A 14569-nucleotide genomic window follows, 5' to 3' on the forward strand; every position below is an offset into this window, starting at 1 on the left:
GTTTGATGCCTCCCTGATAAGAGAAGCTTCATTTACTACATGTTTTATTAAAGAGTTTGAGTTCTTCCTTTCGATTTGACCCCTGGTATTTCCCCCTCCATTTTGTGGGAGACGTGTAAAGTTTATGCTCGGGGGCTGATCATTTCTTACCCTGCTAATAAAAGGTGCAGGATGCTGGAGAACCGGCGGGGCCTGGAGGTTTGTTTGGTGAAGGTGGTGGAGAATCATATGGAGGGCCCGAGTAAGCTATCGCTGAAGGAGGTTAACGCAGCAAGAGCGGCTTTGGACTCCCTATTGACTCAGCAGGTCAAGAAAAGTTGAGAGTTTGTGAGGCAAAAGTTGCACCAGTTTGGGAATAAGCCGAGCAAATGTGACAAAGAAAAAGGCCGACTTCATAGCGATTCCCTCTGTGCGGCTTGAGAGAGGGAAAGGGCCATGAAGACGGAGGAGATAAATGAGGATTTTGGGAATTCTATGCAGGATTATACAAGTCTGAACAATCTGGTGATATGTTGGTGGGTGTGGAGCATTTTCTTCCCTGAATCTCCCGGAGGCCTCAGAAAGCCAGCGTGTGAGGCTTGTAATGCTCCCCTTTCTAGGGCAGAGGTGTCAAAGGCCATGAAGGAGCTGCAGCCGGGTAAAGCCCCAGGACCGGATGGCTGTGGGTGTGAGTTTTATACGGGATTTGAGGATTTGTTGTTGGACCCATTGGTGAGTTTTATTGTCACTCTTTTGACTCGGGGATGCTGCCACCGACTCTTCGTGAGGCTAATCTCTCTTTGATTCTGAAGGTGGGCAAGGACCCAGAGGAGTGGGCCTCTTATCGCCCAATCTCTCTTTTGAATGTTGACTTGAAACTGCGATCTTATGTTTTGGCGATAAAGCTGGAGGACATCCTTCCGACAATCGTGCAGGAGGACCAGACTGGGTTTATACGGGGAAGGTTTTCCAGGAACAATGTTGGAAGGTTGCTGAATGTGATTCAGGCTTTTCAGAAATACCCATTGGATGGGTTGCTGATCTCCTTCGATGCAGAGAAAGCTTTTGCTCGAGTTGAGTGGAATTATCTGGTGTATCCGCTGCGAGGCTTCGGGTTGGGTGAGGATTATATTGAGTGGATTCAATTGTTATATCACAGACCGGCAGCGGCGGTGCTCACCAATGGTTTAAGGGTGTCGAATTTTGAGCTTCAGAGAGGGACGAGGCAGGGCTGCCCTCTGTCCCCCTGGCTGTTTGCGTTGGCCACTGAGCCCTTGCCGGAGGATATCAGATCAGACCCTCTGATATCGGGACTGGGGGTAGGGTGAGGCAGCACAAGATCACCCTGTGTGCAGATGACGGGCTGCAGTTTGTATCAAACCCCAGTGTTTCAGTCCCGGCCATCATCGGAGTAGTGGATAGATTTACTGCCTGCTCTGGTTATAAGATCAATTTTATTGAGTCTGAGGCTATGCCGGTGGGGAGGGTTTGAGGGGTAAAACCCCCTCCTCTTGCTAACTTCCCTTCAGATGGTCCCCCTTGGATTAAAATATCTGGGAATGCCAATGACCCCCCCCCTTTCAGACAGCTATATGGGGCTGACTTTCCACAGCTGATGGTGACTATTAGGTGGGACCTTGCCCGGTGGTCGGCTCTTCCGATTTCATGGTGAGGGAGGATCTCCTTCATTAAAATGTGTTGCCCAGACTGTTGTACCCTCTGCAGATGCTGCCTATACTGCTGTCGACCAGAATCGTTAAGGAAATTAATGGAATGATTAGTACATTTATCTGGAACAAAAAGAAACCTCGCCTCAAGTTTGTTCAGCTCCAATCACCAGGAGCTAAGAGAGGATTGGGTCTCCGAATATCAGACTCTATCAATTAACTTCTCGTCCAAGGTCCACAAGGGATTGGGTTACATCTCATCTGGCTCCAGAAATTTTCCCACTTTTAGACCCGTTAAAACTGTTAATACCGCCTCCTTCTTATTGTGAAGTTGTTCAAGTAAATCACAGTGCGTCTCCCCGATTTCTAGACCTGCATCATCCTTCTCTGTAGTGAACACAGATGCAAAGTACTCATTTAAAACCTCACCTATATCTTCCGGTTCCACACACACATTGCCAAGTTGGTCCCGAATGGGCCCTACTCTTACCCTGATCAACCTCCTGTCCCTAATATACTTAGAAAACATCTTTGGGTTTTCTTTTATTTTACCCGCCAGTGCTTTTCATGCCCCCTCTTCGCTCTAATTATTTTCTGAAGTAACCCCCCTGCACTTTCTATATTCCTCAAGGACTTCCGCTGATTTGAGCCCTCCATATTTGCCATAAGCCTCCCTTTTATTCCTTATCCAAGCCTGGGTATCCCTGAACACCCAGGGTTCTCTGGACCTATTGCCCCCCCCCCCCCCCCCCCCCCCCCCCCCCTCACTATCATGGGAACATGTTGGCCCTGTATTCTATATTTCCTTTTTGAATGAATCCCACAGCACTATTGCAGATTTTTCTACAAGTAGCTGCTCCCAGTTAACTTTGGACAGATCCTGTTTTATTTTATTAGAATTGGCCCTCCCCATTCTGTAAAGTATGAGACCCCAACCTCAAATTCAGATGTTTCAATTTGATTGGCTTGCTCCTCCTGGGCTTCCCATGAGCGAATTCAATTCAACTTATTAATTTTAATTTGATTATGCTGTCAGTCTGTTTTAGGGTCTTCAATCTGCATTGTTATCCTTGTGTTTGTATATAATCTTACCTCTTTCCCCACTCGCTATGCTAACATTTTAACTGGTTGTTCGATTGGTCCGGCAATTCATCCAGAGGCTCCCATCTCTCAAATATCCTGATCTGCATTAATTCTGCGATACGTTGTTGTATTTATGCAGAAATATCTCTTGTTTTGCGCTGTACCCATTTTCCACCAATTTTTTTGTTACTCTGTTGTGTTCATTGTTTGAAAAATAGGAAAAGAAACCAAATAAAAAAATCTTAGAAATCTGTCTAACTCGTCCGTGAATATATTCAATGAACCCCAGCCTCCACTGGTCCCTGTGGAAAAGAATTCTCGAGACTAACAACCCTCTGAGGGAAGAGATGAATGGAAATATATAACGTAGATATAGTGCAATATTACAAGACTAAAAATAATAAATGCACTTTATGACAGAACCATAAATAATACATCTAATCTGGACCATATAACAACACTAAACATATCTCTGATATTAATTTACTGTCCCCTAAATGTCAGCCATCTCCTGGAGAAACCAGCCCTTTAATTGTGAACATTAGGAAAGAGACCATCCTTTTAGCCAGACAAATAAATGTGTCAAGCTGAGGGAGCAAAGGATGTCTATGTCTTTGAGAGAGACCTGGGCCAAACTTTCCAGAGTCTGCACCCTCCCTGGATTCACTTCCTTTCCCTTCAGTTGCTGCAAGTGACCAATTGAAGGTGAGAATGAGAAAAGAAATGGAAAGGGGGAGAAAAGAAAGTGTTTTACTCACAAATGTTGCAGACAGGAGGAGGTTTGCGTCCGTGTGAAGCTCGGTCTTCAGTGACACAAAGCCCGCGGTGTGATTGGCTGGAGGACAAGAGTCCTTCCGGTTCTCCGATTCTTCTCATTGGTCAAGATATCCGCTTGTTTGTCGGTGGTATGGGGGGGGGTAACCCCTTTGCACATGCGCAGCTTCCCCTTTTTCTTGGACATGCGCAGTCCCGGGTCTGGGCGGAGCTGTCAGCCGGTTGCCTGGAAACCTTGTCTGGGGGAGGTTCTGTTTTTTCCTCCCACAATCGACAGTAAATTAACATCAGATACATGTCCAGTGTTGTTATATGGTGCATATTAGATGTATTATTGTTGGGTCTGCAATAAAGTATATTTATTATTTCTAATTGTGTAATATTGTACTGTAGCTATGTTATATATTTCCAGTCATCTCTTCCTTCAGAGGGTTGTTAGTCTCTGGATTTCTCTTCCACAGGGACCAGTGGAGTCTGGGGGTCACTGAATATATTCACCGCTGAGTTGCACAGATTTCTTTTTTTTTAATAAATATTTTATTGAGGTATTTTTGGTATAACAACAACAAAATAAACAATGTACATGAATCTATAAACATAGTGCAAAAGCTATCTCCCTCCCTTGCCGTTCCCAATTTTATTGACCCCCTACTGTAAACTAAACTATCCCCCCCCCCCCCCCCCCCCCCCTTCTGCTGGTGATTAATTTTCTGCGAAGAAGTCGACGAATGGTTGCCACCTCCGGGTGAACCCTAACATTGACCCTCTCAAGGCAAACTTGATTTTCTCCAAACAGAGAAAGCTAGCCATGTCCGATAGCCAGATGTTCGACTTCGGGGGCTTTGAGTCCCTCCAAGCTAATAGCATCCGTCTCCGGGGCTACCAGGGAAGCAAAGGCCAGAACGTCTGCCTCTGTCTCCTGGATTCCCGAGTCTTCCGACACCCCGAAAATCGCCACCTCTGGACTCAGTGCCACCCTTGTTTTAACACCGTGGACATGACATCTGCAAACCCCTGCCAAAATCCCCTAAGCTTCGGACATGTCCAGAACATGTGGACATGGTTCCCTAGCCCTCCCGCACATTTTGCACACCTGTCTTCCATCCCAAAGAATCTCCTCATCTGGGCCACTGTCACGTGAGCCCGGTGAACGACCTTGAATTGTATCAGGCTGAGCCTGGCACATGTTGTGGACACATTGACTCTACTCAACATGTCCGCCCATAGACCATCCTCTATCTCTCCTCGCAGCTCCTCCTCCCACTTGCGCTTCAGCTCCTCAGTCTGCGTCTCCTCTGACCCCATAAGTTCCTTGTAAATGTCAGAGACGCTCCCTTCTCCCACCCACCCTCTAGAAACTACCCTGTCCTGAATCCCCCTTGGTGGTAGGAGCAGGAAGGTGGACACCTGTTTACGCAGGAGGTCCCGCACCTGCAGATACCTGAATTTGTTTCCCCTCGCCAATCTAAATTTCTCCTCCAGCGCCCTCATACTCGGAAAGCTCCCCTCTATAAACATATCCCCCATCCTCTCAATCCCTGCTCTCCGCCATATCCGGAACCCCCCCATCCATACTTCTCGGGGCAAACCGGTAATTATTACAGATTGGAGACCAGACCGATGCTCCCTCTGCTCCCACATGTCTCCTCCATTGTGCCCAGACTCTCAGGGCCGCCACCACCATGGGGCTGGTGGAGTACCGTGCCGGCGGGAACGGCAGAGGCGCAGTTACCAACGCCCCCAGACTGGTGCCCTTGTATGATCATGGCTATATTCGCCGCCCATAATAGTTACTAAAATTTGGCAGCACCAGCCTGCCCTCTCCCTGACTCCGCTCAAGCATTACCTTCCTTACTTGCCCGCCCAAAAAAAACCAGTGATCACTTTGTTGACCCGTTTAAAAAAGGACCGCGGAATAAAGATGGGGAGACATTGAAACACGAACAGGAATCTCGGGAGGACCGTCATCTTCACTGTCTGCACCCTTCCAGCTAGTGACAGCGGGAGCGCATCCCATCTCCGAAAATTGTCCTTCATTTGGTCTACTAGTCGGGCCAGATTTAATTTATGCAGCCGGTCCCATTCCCGCGCCACTTGGATGCCTAGACACCTAAAGCTTCCCCCTACTGACCTAAACGGCAGCTTCCCCAATCACCTCTCCTGTCCCCTTGCCTGGACTGCAAACATCTCGCTTTTCCCCATATTTAGCTTATACCCTGAAAACCGGCCAAATTCTCCTAGAATCCTCCTGATTTCTTCCATCCCCTCTATTGGGTCCGATACATACAGAAGCAGGTCGTCTGCATGAAGCGAGACTCTGTGCTCCACACCCCCCGCCTGGACCAGCCCGTAACAGCCTCCCCGAGCAGGCGCCGGAATGTGGTGACTAGGGGCTTTTCACAGTAACTTCATTGAAGTCTACTTGTGATAATAAGAGATTTTCAATTTCATTTCATGAAGAGATACGTTCCAGTAACACACATATAGACAAAGTCAAGGATGCAAGATAATGCTTAGAATGCGAGTCTTTTCAGGTAATTAAGTCTTTACAGATCCAGACGGAGCAACTGGAGAGAGGGGTAATCCCAGGGTAAAGAGGTATGAATTGTCTCAAGCCAGGACAGTTGGTAGAATTTTGCATGCCCATGCCAGATACTGGGGAGGGGGACTGAATGTAAAGCAACATGAATCCAAGGTCCCGGGTGAGGCCGTACTCACGTGTGCGGAACTTGGCTATCCGTTTCTGCGTTGTCGCGCATCCTGAAGGCCGCCTTGGAGAACGCTTACCTGAAGATCAGAGGCTGAATGCCTTTGACTGCTGTAATGTTCCCCGACTGGAAGGCAACATTCCTGCCTGGTGACTGAGTGTGTGTGGGGATTGTAATGTGTATGTGTGGCTGCAGCTTGTCAATCACAGACCCGCCGAATCCCGCACCATTTCTCATTGGAATGAATTGTGTTCCATGTGGTGCTGGCCCCTCAACAGTAGCTGACTCCGTCCAGGTTTCCCACTGGTTTTGCTGTCGGAAATCCATGAATCCTGCCCCGGCTTCAACACTTCGCCTCAGGAATGGAGAATGCCACCCAGGACATCCCAAGTGTTTTACAGCCAATGAAGTGCTTTTAAAGTGTAGTCACTGTTGCAATGTTGGAAACACAGCAGCCAATTTACACACAGCAAGATCCCACACACAGCAATGTGATAATGAGCAGATGATCTGTTTTTAGTGATGTTGATTGAGGGATAAATATTGACCGGGACACCGGGGATAACTCCCCTGCTCTTCTTCAAAATAGTGGCTGTGGGAACTTTTACACCCACCTGAGAGGGGCAGCCAGGGCCTCAGTTTAACATCTTATTTGAAAGAAAGCTGTTCTGACAGTGCAGCACTCCCTCAGTGCTGGGGTGTGTAATTGTGTGATTGTCCTCCAGTCCCTGGACTGGGATTTGAACTCACAACCTTCTTATTCAGAGAGGAGAGAGGTGCTCACTGAGCCACGGCTGACACTATCGACAATACAAAGTTAGAAATGGGAAAGTTGGACTTCTAATGGCGGCCACGTGTGGAGCAGTTGCACAAAAGGTGGCTCTCGTCCAGGACCTTCCGTTTCGACCTTTCAGCCCCTCCATACAGGCACCAAAAGGGCAAAATATTCCCAAACTAACACCGCGTCGCATCCCCCCTCCCCCCCACTGTGGGGCCAACTAAAATCCAGTTGTAAAAACAATAAAAGCAAGGAGGGAAACCACAACCTTGGAGCAGGGTAGCCCACGAGGCGGCCACAACTGACCCCATGGAATCACCAGCGCAAACCCCGGCAATGATGGAAAAGATGATGGAGTTCATCGCAACTGAGCTCCAGAGGCAGAGGGGAGAGTAATTTTCACAATCTACACATGATTAGTACCAAAAGAAGCAAAAAAGAGAATTAACAGAAGGACAACTGCAAGATGGGGTATCATTAAGTTGAGCTTGAGGGGACCACCCTCTAAAATACCTCACCCCAATGGTGAAGTGTCAGTGCAGATACTGTGTCAGCTATACCTGTTAACTCACCCTCCTATTAGGACACCGCCACTGTTAATGAATGTATAGAACGTCCCCTTTTATTGAGTTATTGTTTGACCCGGCCGTTGTTGTGTAGAAATCGTTCAAGTTGTTTCAGTATTATTACTTGGGGAATGTTCCGTGTGCCTATGGCTGTACAACGTTGTTCATACGATGCTGGCCTAATTGGAAGTTTTTATTTTGCTCCGGGTCATAGATTGTATATCTGTTGCTAAAGTAATGGTTAATAGGAGGGTCTTTTCTAGTACCATCTATGTATACAGTGCAAGGCCTCGTGATACAAGCTTGATTTTGTCCTGTCTCATGTATAACAGATAACGGCCCGGTGGAATGTGGGTCGTATAGATCCATTTCACTGCTGAATGCAGATGCCAAGGTGGTGGCAAAAGTGTTCGCATTAAGGCTGGAGGGGTGTCTCCTAAAGGTGATGGAGGAGGACCACACAAGGTTGGTGAAGGGAAGGGAACCTCTCGAACGTGAGGTTGCTGAATGTGGTCCACTCTCCAGCAGAGGGAAGGGAGATGGAAGTGGTGGTGGCTCTGGATGCGGAGAAGGCATTCGATCAGGGAGAATGGGCTTATCTGATGGATCAGGGAGAATGGGCTTATCTGATGGATCAGGGAGAATGGGCTTATCTGATGGATCAGGGAGAATGGGCTTATCTGATGGATCAGGGAGAATGGGCTTATCTGATGGATCAGGGAGAATGAGCTTATCTGATGGATCAGGGAGAATGGGCTTATCTGATGGATCAGGGAGAATGGGCTTATCTGATGGATCAGGGAGAATGGGTTTATCTGATGGATCAGGGAGAATGGGCTTATCTGATGGATCAGGGAGAATGGGCTTATCTGATGGATCAGGGAGAATGGGCTTATCTGATGGATCAGGGAGAATGGGCTTATCTGATGGATCAGGGAGAATGGGCTTATCTGATGGAGGTACTGGAGAGGTTTGGGATCAGGCCACAGTTTGGGGCATGGGTGCGTCCGCTACATAAGGAACCAAAGGCAAGTGTGCATACGAATAATTCAAACTCGGGATATTTCGCATTGCATTGGGGTATAAGGCAGGGGTGCCCTATGTTCCCCCTTCTGTTTGCATTGGCTATAGAGCCCATGGCCATTGCTCGAAGGAGGTCGGGGTTGTGGAAGGGGATAATGAGGGGTGGGGTAGAACATAAGGTGTATCTATATATAGATGATCTGCTCCTATACGTCTCAGAGCCGATGGTATCGATTGGGTTATAATGGAGCTGCTTCAGAAGTTTGAGAAGTTCTCTGGATACAGGTTAAACCGAGGGAAAAGTGAGGTTTTCACAATCTCCCCACTGGGAGTGGGGACGGGGGTGAGAGGGTTGCCATTCCGCTTGGCGACGTCTCACTTGAGGTATTTGGGGGTGCAGGTAGTTCGGGACTGAACATAGAACATACAGTGCAGAAGGAGGCCATTCGACCCATCGAGTCTGCACCAACCCACTTAAACCCTCACTTCCACACTATCCCCATAACCCAATAACCCCTCCTAACCTTTTGGTCACTAAGAGCAATTTAGCATGGCCAATCCACCTAACCTGCACATCTTTGGACTGTGGGAGGAAACCGGAGCGCCCGGAGGAAACCCACGCAGACACGGGGAGAACGTGCAGACTCTGCACAGACAGTGACCCAGCGGGGAATCGAACCTGGGACCCTGGCGCTGTGGAGCCACGGTGCTATCCACTTGTTCTACCGTGCTGCCCATTGGCAGGGCTCCGGAAGTTTAATCTTACCAGTTTGGCGGTGTGAGGGTGAAAGCTGATTTGGTATGGTGGGACAATCTCCCTTTGTCATTGGCAGGCCAGGTACAGGCTGTCAAAATGAACATGTTGCCATGGTTCCTGTTTCTGTTCCAGTGTCTGCCAGTCTCTCTACCTAAATTGTTCTTCAAGGGGGTGGATAAGTTGATCTCCTCGTTCATTTTGGGGGGAGGGGTTAGAAGGATTAGAAAGGTGATATTACACAGGGGAAGGCAAAAGGGGGGACTAGGCTTCCCGAACTTGCTTTACTATTATTGGGCGGCAAATGCTGATAAGGTGAGACGATGGTGTAAGGAGGGTGGATCAGGATGCAGGCGGGCTCTGGTAGGGGGTCAGGGTTGCAGACGTTGGGAATGGCACCACTCCCGATGGCCCCAGGAAAGTATTTGGGGAGTCAGGTGGTGGTGGCCACACTGAGGACTTAGAGACAGTTTAGACGACACTTTAATTTGAGGGCTGGGCGGGGGAGGGGTGATGCCGATGAGGGGGAATCACATGTTTGAGCCAGGAGGAATGGACGCAAAGTTTCGGAAGAAGTCTTACAACACCAGGTTAAAGTCCAACAGGTTTGTTTCGAATCACCAGCTTTTGGAGCACAGCTCCTTCCTCAGGTAAGTCATAAGGTGAAAATGTAAAAATACTTAAAAGACCATAAGGTGAGTCACTCACTGAGGAAGGAGCTGCGCTCCGAAAGCTAGTGATTCAGAACAAACCTGTTGGACTTTAACCTGGTGTTGTAAGACTTCTTACACCCCAATCCAACGCCGGCATCTCCAAATCATGACAAAGTTTAGGGGTTGGGAGGAGAAGGGTATCAGTGAATTTCTTGGGGGACGATTTGCGAGTCAAGAACAGTTGGGCGAGAAATATGAATTGACACAGAGAGAGGTATATGTAGGTGCGGGACTTTGCAAGGAAAGTGTTCCCAACCTTACCAGTACCGCCAGCTCCTTCGTTGTTGGAGGAAGTGTTGTCAGCATGGGAACTGGAGAAGGGAGCCGTCTCGGCAATTTATGGGAGGATCCTGGAGGAGGACGGGGTGTCCATGGAGGGGATTAAGAAGAAATGGGAAGAGGAGCTGCGGACGGTGCTTGAAGAGGGACTGTGGTGTAAGGTGCTACAAAGGGTGAATGCCTCGACTTCTTGTGCGAGGTTGGGGCTGATACAGCTAAAGGTAGTATATAGGGCTCACCTCACAAAACCAAGAATGAGCAGGCTGTTTGTGGGGGTCGAGGATACCTGTGAGCGTTGTGCCCTGCAAATCATGTGCACACGTTTTGGTCCTGTCCGAAACTAGAAAATCTTTGGAGGTTGGTATTCAGGACGATCTCAAGGTCCTACATGTGGATGTGAAGCCCGGTCCCCTAGAAGCCATATTCGAAGTCTCGGACCAGCTCAATCTGCAGGCGGGCGCGGGGGCAGATGTCTTAGCCTTCACCTTGTTGATCGCTCAAAGGCAGGTTTTGTTGTGGTGGAAGTCAGCTTCTCCACCCTGTGCCTTGACGTGGCATGACGGGGGGTCTACTGGAGTTTTTGACCCTAGAGAAGATAAATTTTGAACTGAGGGGGACGAATGAGGGGTTCTACAATTGCTGGGGTTTGTTTATTATGCATTTTCAGGAATTGATTACTGTTGGGGGGGGGGGGAAGAGGTGAGGGGGGGGGAAAGAGGCGAGGGTGGGGAATGTCTTGTTTGTTTAGGGGTTGCTTGGGGCTGTTTGTGTGTTGTATTATGAAAATGTTGAAAATTTGTTGAATAAAAATATTTTAAAGAAAGAGTCCATTACAATATTAAAGATAACAAATGTACTTTACTGGAGAATCATAAATATCTAGGAGGTACCAGATAAAACCAGACTCCTAAACGACCCTCTTATGGACTGTCCTCATTAACACGATGTGGAGATGCCGGCGTTGGACTGGGGTGAGCACAGTAAGAAGTCTTACAACACCAGGTTAAAGTCCAACAGGTTTGTTTCAAACACGAGCTTTCGGAGCGCAGCTCCTTCCTCAGGTGAATGGAGAGGTATGTTCCAGAAACATTTATATAGACAAAGTCAGAGATGCTGGACAAAGCTTGGAATGCGAGCATTTGCAGGTAATCAAATCATTACAGATCCAGGGAGAGGGATAATCACAGGTCATTAACACTACACTCCTGTATGCTTCACCCGATACTGGTATTATGTAGATACATTGTATACCTTGTGTTGCCATATTATTTATTTTCCTTTTCTTTTCATGTACTTAATGATTTGTTGAGCTGCTCGCAGAAAAATACTTTTCGCTGTACCTTAGTAATAAACAAAATCCAATCCAAACTACACTTACCCAAGACATGTCCTACCAGAGTCTGCACTCTCCCGGGATTCACTTCCTTAATAATCATCTTTATTGTCACAAGTAGACTTACTTTAACACTACAATAAAGGAGGAAACTGGAACACCCGGAGGAAACCCAGGCAGCCACAGTCTAGTCCTCATTAGTCTAACACAAAAGAGGGAGTGGGGAAAGGATTTAGAGAAATTATTTTGATACCGTTTCTATTTTTCATGCAGTGTTTAAATATTTAAAATATTTTATATTTTGTATACTTGGATATTTTGAAGAGCTATTGTTCTTTGCATAAGCGAGTTGTATTTTTCATCTACTTAGCAACTTCAAAAGCTAAGTGTGCGCTTTGCTCCATATGACAAGTGCCATTTATAATCGCAATAATCAACACGTGTAGTATTGATCAGAGGAATAAAGGATGAAATGAGAAAAAAAAAGGGGCCTCACGGTAGCATGGTGGTTAGCATCAATGCTTCACAGCTCCAGGGTCCCAGGTTCGATTCCCAGCTGGGTCACTGTCTGTGTGGAGTCTGCACATCCTCCCCGTGTGTGCGTGGGTTTCCTCCGGGTGCTCCGGTTTCCTCCCACAGTCCAAAGATGTGCGGGTTAGGTGGATTGGCCATGCTAAATTGCCCGTAGTGTAAGGTTAATGGGGGGATTGTTGGGTTACGGGTATACGGGTTACGTGGGTTTAAGTAGGGTGATCATTGCTCGGCACAACATCGAGGGCCGAAGGGCCTGTTCTGTGCTGTACTGTTCTATGTTCTAATGTGAAGACTCTGCACAGACTGGGACCCAAGCCAGGAATCGAACCTGGGACTCTGGAGCTATGAAGCAGCAGTGCTAACCACCTGCAACCATGCTGCCCAAAAAAAGTGATAGAAAAGCAGCAGCTTTGCTGGGCTGGGAGTGGAAGTAGCTCCGTGCAGCCATTGTCACAAAACCCAGACTCTGATTGGCTGGAGGACCAGCGCCCTTCCGGTCCTCCACAGTTTCCCATTGGTCAAACTCCTTCACGCAGACAATGAGAGGCGGATCCCTGGCCCATGAGGGGGTAGGCGGGGCTTTCACTGCCAGTCCCGTTCTGCTGGTGCCCAACCCGCAGTGAGTTGTTTCTGTAACCAGAAATATTTCTCCCAATGGGACATTGTGTGTTGGGAACGCCCCTATGCGACACTGCGACGTCACAATGCAGCCCTGCCTGAATCAGCCAATAGAAATCACTCAACTCCGCGCTGACGTCATGGTTCCAGTGCGCACACCCGGCGCATAGAGGCGGGAGCCCCGCCCCCCACGGTGATGCTTCCCCCCTCAGACAACCGGCTGACAGCCCGAGCGAGAAGCCTCTCGGTGATCTACCCTTTCCCGGGACTGCGCATGTCCAAGGGAGAGGGTAAGGTGCGCATGTGCAGGGGAGAGCCCGCCTCCTTACTTGGTGCTGAAGTATTGACCAATGGGAAGAAGCAAAGAACCGGAAGGACGTCCCCCAGCCAATCAGAGCGCGGGCTTTGTGTGAATCTAGATTGAGCTTCACACAGACTGAAACTTCCTCCTGTCTCCAACATCTGTGAGTAAAACACTTTATTTTCTCCCCCTTTCCATTTCTTTCCTCATTCTCACCTTCAATTGGTCACTTGCAGCAACTAAAGGGAAAGGAAGTGAATGCAGGAAGGGTGCAGTCTCTGCAAAACTTGGCCCAGGTCTCTCTCTCTCTTAAAGACATTGACATCCTTTGCTCGCTCAGCTTGACACATTTATTTGTCTGGCCAGAAGGATGGTCTCTTTCCTAATGTTCACAATTAAAGGGCTGCATTCCCCAGGAGATGGCTGACATTTAAGGGGATAGCAAATTTATAGTGTGTACATTAATGATCTAGATGTGAATATGATCAGTAAGTTCACTGATGACACAAAAATTGGTGGTTTGGTAAATAGTGATCTAGACGGCCTGGTTAGATGGGCAGAATAATGACAAATTGAATTTAGCCCCAAAAATAGTGATGCATTTTGGGAGGACTAACAAAGCATGGGAATACGCAATGAATGGTAGGATGCGAGGGAGTGCAGAGATTAGAATTGTGGTATATGTGTCTGGGACTCTAATGACAGCAGGAAAGGTAAATGAGGTGGATAAGAAGACACATAGGATCCTTGTTTTCATTAGCCAAGGCACAGAACATAAAAGTCGGTCGGTTCTGATAGGTGTCGTCACCGTAGTCCCAGATGACCATAGGCGACATTGCCCTTTGAGGGGGAGAGCTGACTGGTGGTGATTTAACCAAACTCAGGCAAGGGGCAAGATTGAGAAGGCGGGTCTTCATGAATGTTCTGTGCAGGTACGGGTAGGTTATGATAGAGCTGTATAAAACACACATTAGGCCACAGCTGGAGTACTGTGTGCAGTTTTGGTCGCCACACTATAGGAAGGAAGTGATTGCCCTTGAGAAGGTGCAGAGGAGATTCACCAGCATGTTGCCTGGGCTGGAGCATTTCAGCTATGAAGATACCCTGGTGAGGCTGCAGTTGTTCTCTCTGGAGCAGAGAAGGCTGCAGGGGGATGGTTAAACGGATCCGCAAAAGCCCCACTAAATCCCTAATTATGATATGCAGTGCTGTGTATCGTATCTTTTGAAAAGCTAATGGTGTATATAGAAATGGTGTACAAAGTACATATACTCACAGCCTGCATTAAGATTTTCAAGTGTCTGTTTTCAGGCCAAGAGGCAGTGATCCTTTAGCTGTGGATCAGCATGAATCACTCCATCTGGAGAATTGGAAGGGTGTATATGAGGTACAGGAGCGTGAGGCTGGACGGAGACTTTAAGAACACAGAACATAGAACATACAGTGCAGAAAGAGGCTA

General features: G+C 47.9%; 1 protein-coding gene and 1 pseudogene across 2 annotated transcripts in view; one reads left to right on the forward strand and one right to left on the reverse strand.

Moving 5' to 3' along the window:
- LOC119952144 overlaps positions 1-14569 on the forward strand; it is a 108677-nt pseudogene that overhangs the window by 31221 nt on the left and 62887 nt on the right.
- LOC119952148 (zinc finger protein 420-like) overlaps positions 1-14569 on the reverse strand; it is a 147498-nt gene that overhangs the window by 7609 nt on the left and 125320 nt on the right. The gene's annotated exons all lie outside the window — the stretch shown is intronic.

This window comes from Scyliorhinus canicula, chromosome 17 (assembly GCF_902713615.1).
Source record: "Scyliorhinus canicula chromosome 17, sScyCan1.1, whole genome shotgun sequence".
In the NCBI taxonomy this organism is placed as follows: Eukaryota; Metazoa; Chordata; class Chondrichthyes; order Carcharhiniformes; family Scyliorhinidae; genus Scyliorhinus; species Scyliorhinus canicula.